Source organism: Gastrolobium bilobum, unplaced genomic scaffold (genome assembly GCF_033153095.1).
Source record: "Gastrolobium bilobum isolate Gb01-03AN ecotype WA unplaced genomic scaffold, APGP_CSIRO_Gbil_v1 utg54464, whole genome shotgun sequence".
Lineage (NCBI taxonomy): Eukaryota > Viridiplantae > Streptophyta > Magnoliopsida > Fabales > Fabaceae > Gastrolobium > Gastrolobium bilobum.
This window is the reverse complement of record NW_026896005.1, coordinates 20,123-29,659: the sequence shown is the minus strand read 5'-3', so window position 1 is coordinate 29,659 and position 9,537 is coordinate 20,123. Positions and strand designations below refer to the sequence as shown.

Here is a 9,537-nt window from a genome sequence, read left to right as displayed (position 1 = left end):
GCACTCCAAGCCTTGTAGGTATTGCCATGTAAATGACTACTTGTGGAATCTGGTTGATGTCAAAACTGTGTGGCATGTGTTAGACATCTGGATTTTTGTAAATGGTTAACGTTTGGTAACATTAACATTAAGTCAGAAAAAGATTAAAGCAATCTAGTTGGTGATTAAGTTAGTAATGGAAATATGGGAAATCGACCAGAAACCTAGAATGGGAAGTTTGGAGAGTTCATGTATTTTATTGGAACAATAGATATGAATTCTGATTTTTGGTACCTATTGCTCAGGTGTGCTAACCTCTAAAAGAGTGGACTGATTGTTGATGATTTGACTAAAAAGGTTAAAGCCTCGAGGTAAGTGTTAGGTGGCATTACCTATTGTGATTATTAGCTAGAGTATAGAATTGTGAATTGTTGCTCACATGTGCCTTGGACTGTATTCTGTTAAATAATATATGTATTCTGCCCATGAATACGACAAGATGGAAATCCTTCTATGAGAAGTAATTGTTATGTGGCAGCTTGGTATTGAAAATATATGAAAGGCATGTTATTATGATGATGATCTAGTCATGCATATATACATCATAATTCATCTGTTTCTTTTGTGTGTGCGAAGCATATCATGGCATACATGTAACACCCCCAAATTTTTAACAATTTTAACAATAATAAATTATTCCTATAATTGAGAAATTTTCAAAAAAAATAACATTTAACTATTTATTAAGATCTTATATCTATTGCGGAAGCTAATCTAAAACTAATTTGGGGAAATGTTACCGCCGCACCTGTATAGGGACAAGTGCAAGGCTCTTTATTACACTCATAAATATTACAATAAAATCAGAAATATGTCTTATACATAAAATTTAGGATTAGCAAAAATCTCTGAGTAGTTATCCTCACTGCCCACTGCTAGCCCGATCCTTTGTAACTTGATTCACTGAAGCTCTGCTCCCCGCAGCCACGCAGGATCATTGCAGTCAAACAAACACAAAAGTCAGCAAATCTGATAATCCAAATCCGATATACAAAAATAAATAAATAAATATAACTCATAGTAATCCAATAAAATAATATAACTCAAAAATTCAAATCAAATATCAACTTGTTATTGATTATATTAAACTTTATTTAATCCATTTAGTGTATTTAGAAAAGGGCAATTATCGACTAACATATTTAGCACAACATTAATCATAATATTACATAAATGGTAATATTCACAATTCAATGACATTCATCATAATCAAATCAAATAACATTTCATTGTTAATCATGTTTAAGTTCATTGTACTTAGTGGGAAGAGAACCATGGTAGACCCGGGAAATAACCCTGTTGCCAGTCTACCCCGTGACCCGGGAAATAACCACTGTTGCCAGCCACGTATCATCAAATTTGGCCATCATCAAAATATCAAATCCTAGTGTGTACACCTCTTCCCAAAGTTGCTACTAGTACCCCGGGAAATAACCACTGTTTCCAGATACCACTTTGGAAAGAACGGAAACATCATTGTCACATCAAATAAATATCAAAGGCATAAAGTCCAAAAGTTGTGTTCATCACTTTGGGAGGTACCATCCCAAAGCTATCCTCCCATTATTAATTAATCACACACAATCAAAAACATTTAATCTTGTCATATTTAGAAAGTTTTTTTAATATATCAGTTGCTCAAGGCATCATAACTTTTCAAACTATTCAATATAAGGTCCAACTCATATCAATTATCATAATTCAAATATCTATCAAATCCGACTATCATTTCATAATTCAAATCATATCAGAGTAAAGTCTAAATTCGACTACCATTTCATAATTCAAATCATATCAGAATAAAGTTCAAATTCGACTACTATAAATTATAATAATAGTAATCACCATATAATATATATCATATCATTTATCCATTATTTGAATTAATCTTATCAAACTCGTATCATTCATCCAACTCATATCATTAAATAATTATACCATAAATAATTTTGTAATCAACCCTATCAATTTCTAGATGTTAAAATAATTTTTTTTTTTTAAAAAAATATCCTAAATATAGCATATTCCAATTGAAACTATCCTAAATTTCCTAAGGATTAAGATTTCATACAACATATTTCAAATAAAACAAATCCTAGAATTTCTTAAGCATTGAAATCACATCAAACAAATTTCATTTAAAAGATAATCTACAATTTCCTAGGGATTGGGATTACCTGGTCTCCGTGTTTGGTGACTTCTACAATTTGGGGAAGAGAAGCGGTTGGTAACCAAAGAAAGATAATAATAAAAAATAAAAATTTGAAGTGAGGAGAGAGAGAGAGTGTGTGTAGAGGAGAAGAAGAGTAGTGGATGATTATTGAGGATTGAGAGTGAATTGGTTTGGTTAGGTTAGGCCTCTATTTATAGTTGAAGTTTTGGGCTTGGATATGAGTTTCGTGCAATTATTTCCTTATTCCTCATTGATGTATCTGGCTCAGACATTGGCTTTATACACTATTTTATTTTTATTCTTAATTTCTTTATGGCTCAGAATACAGCTAACTTATTTACTAACTCAAGGCTGACTCATGATTGACTCATCGTATCTAATGAAATTACCAATCAAACATTACTAATCAAACATTAATACATAAATCATCAATCAATTAATCATAATTTATCATCTAATATACACATATATATATATGCATATTAATATTATTTTATTATAAATAATCTAGAGTATTACAAAGTATCAAAATTATTTTCCAATATCACTCATATCGCACATATATCGCGCACAATTATTTTATCAAAATTTATATTATAATTTGTTATCTATAATATAACCATCATATATATATATATATATATATATATATATTATTACTACTAATTTATAGTTTATTATTATTATTAATTTATTATTATTATAAATTACTGTTAATTTTCTGGGATATTACAATACAACATTGTGCATCTAGTTGGAAATCGAAGTATATAATATAAGTAAGCATATGATTGAGCACGCATCATATAGGCATCCCTCCGTTACCAGGGTATGGGACACTTGGCTTCCGTCCGCATAGGTCACAGTTGGAATTCACCTTTGAGGGAGCCAATATGGAATCTCCACTGTGTATGTTAGTACGTGCACGACGGTGCTAGGAACGTACCTTATGGCGTTATATACACATCATGATTAGTACTCTGGCGTTATATACGCACTATGATTACATGTTAGCATCTGTCCGGAAAGATAATATGTTGATGCGACTGTTTTGGAATTTTGTACCTAGTCTAATATTGTTGCAATAATGATTTTGCTATCACACTACTGGGATTTTTCTCACCCCTACGGGGGCTCAATTTTTATAAATTGCAGGAGTACGAAAAAGAATTTGACGAAGTGTTGACTTGGATATGTTCTGTTTATGTGCTGCTGCTGTTTTGGGAATTTTGATGATGACATGTTGTTTCTGTTGATATTTGGCTGATCATTCTAGTAGGCTGTAATATTTTGAGATGCTTGGAGAAAATGTTAGAACACGCGTTAATTTGTGGTATTTGGATTTTTATGATTAGTTGTAAGATGTAAGATTTTGGTCATATTTCGCAAAAATATTTTCTGTACGTCTTGAATTCTGCCTTTTAAACTGATTTAGCGAGCACCTTGCGAGTTCTGTTTCTGGGACTACAGATCTCCGTTTGAGACATAACTTATATGTACTTAAAACCCCAGATGTCTAGTTTCAGATTATATAAACTTTACAATGAAATTCGGAAAGCTCGATTTATTATGATTTTTGCAATTCAGGTCATTTTGGAACATTGCACTGATTTGTCTTGTACTTTGCGAGTTCAGTTTCGGGAGCTAGACACCTCCGAATGAAATAATTTTTATATGCACGTAAAGCCCCAAATGTCTAGTTTTCTTGTATCAAAGAATATTTTTTAAGCTGATGAACTCGATTTTACACGATCTTTACAAGGCAGCAAGGCTTTTTAGGAAAACTATTATTTCAGCAAGTCATGTATTTTATAAAGCTGCACTCCGATTTCAGTAAACCACCAGATTCCAATCATATAAGTGAATTAGTAACTTGAAAATGTAGTTTTGTATTTAATTAAAATTCGTTACGACTCTAATCCGCTTAGCAGACAACTCCCTTGGACGCGTATAGGGGAGGGTGTCACACAATCGAACATTAATGTATAAATAACCAATCAATTAATAATTCAAACAATCACAATTTACCACACATTATTATTATGACTACTAATTTATAATATATTACTATTATTAATTTATTGTATTATAAATTACAGTTATTTTCCTGAGATATTACATCTTACCCTCCTTAAAAGAAGTTTCGTCCTCGAAACTTAAAAGTTTGAGCTTCTCAAATTAACTAAAAAGCATAAAGTACTAGAATTTTAAAATTGTTGCACGTAAACAAATTAGCAAGTAGACAAAATGGTATAGGACAATATGAATTATAGGATAATATACTATGATTTTGTGCTTTTTTATGCTAATGAATTGCTAACTAATGTATTGGTAACTCTCACCTTTCCCTAAAAGAAAAGTTTCGTCCTCGAAACTTAATTGCGTACCTTCTTCAAATAAAAACGGGTATTTATTGCGCATGTCGTCTCCTGCCTCCCATGTTGCTTCTTCTACCTTTTGACATCTCCACAAAACTTTAACTAGTTTGATTGACTTATTTCTCAAAAGTCTTCATCCACAGGCTTTTTACCATTATCCTTAATTATATAAAATGTGAATTTATACAATTTATTTGTTATAAGAATGTTTTATAAATTGTTAGAAATTTGGGGGTGTTACAACTCTAGTCTTCATCCACAGTCTTCTTACCATTATCTTTATCTTCCACTCTAGAAGTACCTGAAATATATCCCCATAATGCGAGGTGAGATAAACTCAATAAACTCGGGGTTTATGCAGAAGTCTCCACCCACGAGTTCATTTCCTACATTACATGTTAATTTCCCAAACACAGAAAATACCATATATATTCAAATAATACAATTAAGTATTTTACACCATTTTTACAATTGATTAACATACATAACCTTTCAAGTTATAGTTTCATTAATTACTTCCCAATAATTATTTCACAATTTGATTCTAGCATTTACAATCAACTAGAATATACTGATTCCACACAATCAGAACTTACTTCAAAATCTGAAACTCTTATAGAATTATCCACAACACATAATTTTCACAATTAAAAAGATTAGTACTTTACATTAATCAAAATAACCAGAATCATCAGAATACACAAACATCACAATCATCAAAACACATCATAATATTATATATCTCTGTTTTATAGAGTAATCAGAACCAATCAAAAATCATATACTTTCACAATAATACTTATTCTCAGTAATTCCACTAGAGTTATCCTTTTTACGAAAACGCTCAACTTGTACAACCAAATTATTAATTGGCCTCGTACTGGAATTCTTATATTATATATATATATATAACACTCTTATTCCAAATCACAAACTCTTTATATCAGTGTACTATATTTATACAACATACTTTAATCTGTTATCAGATTAATCACAATACAATAGTCTCTCTGTTGACAGCCAAATCACAGCAGTACATTAAGTACTCACAACACAGAATTTTCAAAACACAAAACATAATCACATCACAACGCAGAATTTCAATCATCAACACAATCAAATAAACATATCAACAAAGAATATTAAATCAAATACATCATATCAAATAACATATCAATCAAATATAATAAACAACTACCACCATGTTATTTACAAATTCAGGTTCAACATCATCCATTAACTATAAACATCAAAGCATAGATATTACACCCATTGACATGTTATTCACAGCGATCACCTATACTTTGCATATTATCAATCCAAATTATACAGTTTTACACCAAGTTATACATCAATCATTAATATAATAAATTACAGCAATTTAAATCAATTAACATAAAGCATGTTATTTAATTCATACCAATCATATATAATTATTGATCCTATATGAATGCAATCTATGCTAGGATTAACACTTCTCACAGATATTCCAACAGAAACCATAATCCACTTGATTGCAACGTAACATTAAGATGGAGAAAGCTCCTAAATCGAGATCTTACCTGATCAGCGTTCCTATTAATAACTTGTTGTCCAAGCAACCTGCACTCTTTACTTCCACTCACTGTATCCTTTTAAACTTTGATATTATTCATAAAAATACAATCAATCATCAATTCAAAACACATATCATTATACAGACAACCAAATACCATTCACATATTACTTAATTACCCACTTGGTAATTCTTTTAATCACTCTTATACTAACAGTTCATGCCATACCACACAAGTCTTAGCATACTTTCACACCTTAACATTAGACCCACTTTTCTAGTTAGTTAAATCACTAACTCAAGTAAGTACTTAATATTTTATTAAGGTTTAACATACCTTAACACCACTTGAAATTTACTTGATTTCACTTAACAAACACCATACAACCTTTAATTAAATTTAATTAACATACCATGACATTTAATTCATCATGGCCGAATCATTAGCCTAATTATTCATGAATTTCATGCATTCTTTTCTTACAATTAATTTATCCAATTGATACATCATTCAACCTAATTCATAACCACTTGATATTAGGTTAATTTCACATTACACATAAATCTTACACAACACTTTAACTTACATTCTTTCACACATAATTTACATACACTTTATTAGCGTAACTTTCTTTACAAATTATCATGTTTATAAAATTACATGATATGAATTCAACTTCCATTCTTTTACCATTTTCTTTTACAGTCACATTAACACCTATATGAATCCATTTACTTTTCTCACATCAAATCCAATTAAACTAAATCCAATTAAACTATGTTCAATCCTCATTCTTTTTATTAATTGAACATTACACAACATTTAATTATCACATTACATAATTTTAAGCAATTAAATCTATGTTGGCGGAATTGATCATGTACTTATTCAACATGATTAACCAACTTAATCATTTTAGAATTCACATTCATTTACACTACACAATTCTTTAAACACTCTAGTTCAATTAGAAAGTTATTCCTTGACATTTAAACTCTAGGTTTTCCAATGACACTTATATAGTTTCTATGTCATTAACTTGATTTCTTTTCAATGTAAACCACTTTAAATCTTAATTAATCATACACTAGGCACACTTTAATCAACTTTACACAATTTAATATTAATCTTAGCCATTTAAAGTGTTCATGGCCGAATGGCCTTAATTTAAACATCAATGGTTTATCTTTTATTTTCCAATTTATTTCTCTTGAACCAGACATCATTAAATTATCTTAGAATCATAGTTTCACTTAAAAAATTTATCAAACACATGGTTTACACGTTAAACCCTATGATATCTGAATTACATGTTGTAAAAGTACAATGTTCTTTAGCTTGTTTTAAAGATTTCCAAGCATAGCTTTACATAGTTTTAACATACAATCTCAAAACAACTTCAAACCACATCAAACAACATCAATTATTCATAATCTTCACAAACCCTAATCAAACTTTAACACCATGAAATATCAACTTCCAACCATCAAAATTAAGAAGTAATACCTTGAATAGCTTCCTTGAACACCAAGCTTTCTTTTACACCAATCAATTTATCAAAACCCTAACTTTCTCTCTCTAGGTTAATAGCACCAACTCTCTTTGGCTGAAGATTTCTCTCACTACAAAGATCTTCAAGAAGAAAAGAAAAGAGATTTAGGATCACAAGATCAAAAGCTATCACTTTTGTGTAATAGGTTTTCTACTCTCTAGAAGCTAGGTTTGGCCATGTGAAGTAGAAAGGAAGAAGAAAGTGGCGTGAAACTCCTATGAAGAAAGGATGACCATTTCGTTTACAGTGAAATATCACTAAGTTATCTTAACTTTTCACTTTACACTTTAAACACTAGTTAGCTTCCTATTGGTTGTTTTTCTTCCCACACACCTTGTCATCATCTTATTCAATATTCTAGAATTCTACCAAGTCACCTAGCCACCTCACATGCAAGAAAATGACTAAGCTTGCTTACTTGTCACTTTATACACCTTTAGACTTTCAAACTTTCCATTCATTGGTCCATTTGTTCAAGACTAGTCAATCTTGGTTCTAATTGGTTAGTCAACACTTAACTTGGACCTTTAAGAATATAAAACATACTAGGTCACAAAGAATCAATCACACATCAAAAATCATACAAAGAATTTACAAAGTTAAGTTATGCTACTAACTTAACAACTTTGTATTCATCTTTGACCTAAACCAATTCCCATTGGTTTATTAATTTCCTTACTTTGACCTATTTTTAGAATTTAATCTAGACATTTTTTTATCATAATAAGATCACTTCAAACCCATGAAATTTACTATAGAATTTAATTACATCCTTAAATTCAACCTTTGACCTAACATTGGTCAATTACCAAAGTAATCCTGACTTTTCACATAATGACAATTATGTCCCCACATATACCTTATACTTATTTTAGGGTCCTATTAGACTTGTTTGGCATGAAGTGTATTCTTAACATACTTATCATGTCAATTACATAATTTACCGTTTGCCGTTTTCTTGAATACGTGTTTAAATTTTCACTTAAACACTTGGTTAATTCACTGTCATTTATTTGACAGTGAGGGTTGTTATAGCCGAAACCCCCTAGTTGAACCCGTGACTCTCGAGTCAGAGGGGTCAAAGGGGGTCATTGCTTTTTTTTTAAAAAAATTTACCCACGAAAAGACGTCGTTTGATGTGTAAAATAAAAACAAAAAAAAAACAAAAACTCACTGCTACCTAGATCTAGAACTAAATCTGAAATATGAACCGTTCTTCTTCTTCTCTTCCGATCTTCTTTCCCAGACCCTTATCGAGTCTCCCCCCGGTGATCTCGTCTGCCGTGGTGGTAGTGGTTCCTCCTATCCTCTTTGGTCTTCTCTCTCCCTCTCCTCCGCCGTCCTCTCTTGGGTAAGAGGTCTCCTTTCACATGTTGTTGTAGGTGCGTGAGAAGGACAAGGATGGCCTGAGTTTGATGATATAACTTTTCATTAACTTCACTAGAACATGTTTTATACTTTGATAGTTTGATACTTTGATTAGCTTATGTAATATTGACTTATGAATGTAATTGGTTGAATTATGTTAGTATATTTTGAATTTTTCATATAGGATATATATTTATATTTTTTTAATGTATAAAATCGGGTCAGCAAAGTGACCTTGTGACCCCCTAGTTGAACTAGTGATCCTGTGACCCCTGACCTCAACGGAGTCGATGGCTGAGTCGAGTCTTTAAACACTAGTTAGGATTAGTATACCTATTAGAATAGAGAATAAACAACAAAAATTCTCATAAGAGTATTATATTAGGCACGAGTATAGTATGTGTTATGGACCCAACTTATGGGCCCATATTCTAAAAAGCTCAATAAGGGAAAAACAACTAAGAGGGAGAT

At 30.9% G+C, this 9,537-nt stretch overlaps 1 long non-coding RNA gene across 2 annotated transcripts; it reads right to left on the bottom strand.

Moving 5' to 3' along the window:
- Positions 1-752: 752 nt before the first annotated feature.
- Positions 753-7,926, bottom strand: LOC133297250 (uncharacterized). Of its 2 annotated transcripts, XR_009749615.1 has the most exons (4): positions 7,653-7,926; positions 6,153-6,229; positions 4,600-4,891; positions 753-950 (listed from the first exon to the last, which is right to left on the bottom strand). It is a non-coding gene; the product is annotated as an uncharacterized LOC133297250 (long non-coding RNA). The 2 variants fall into 2 exon arrangements; XR_009749614.1 differs by lacking the exon at positions 753-950 and having other exon boundaries at positions 4,326-4,891.
- Positions 7,927-9,537: the final 1,611 nt, after the last annotated feature.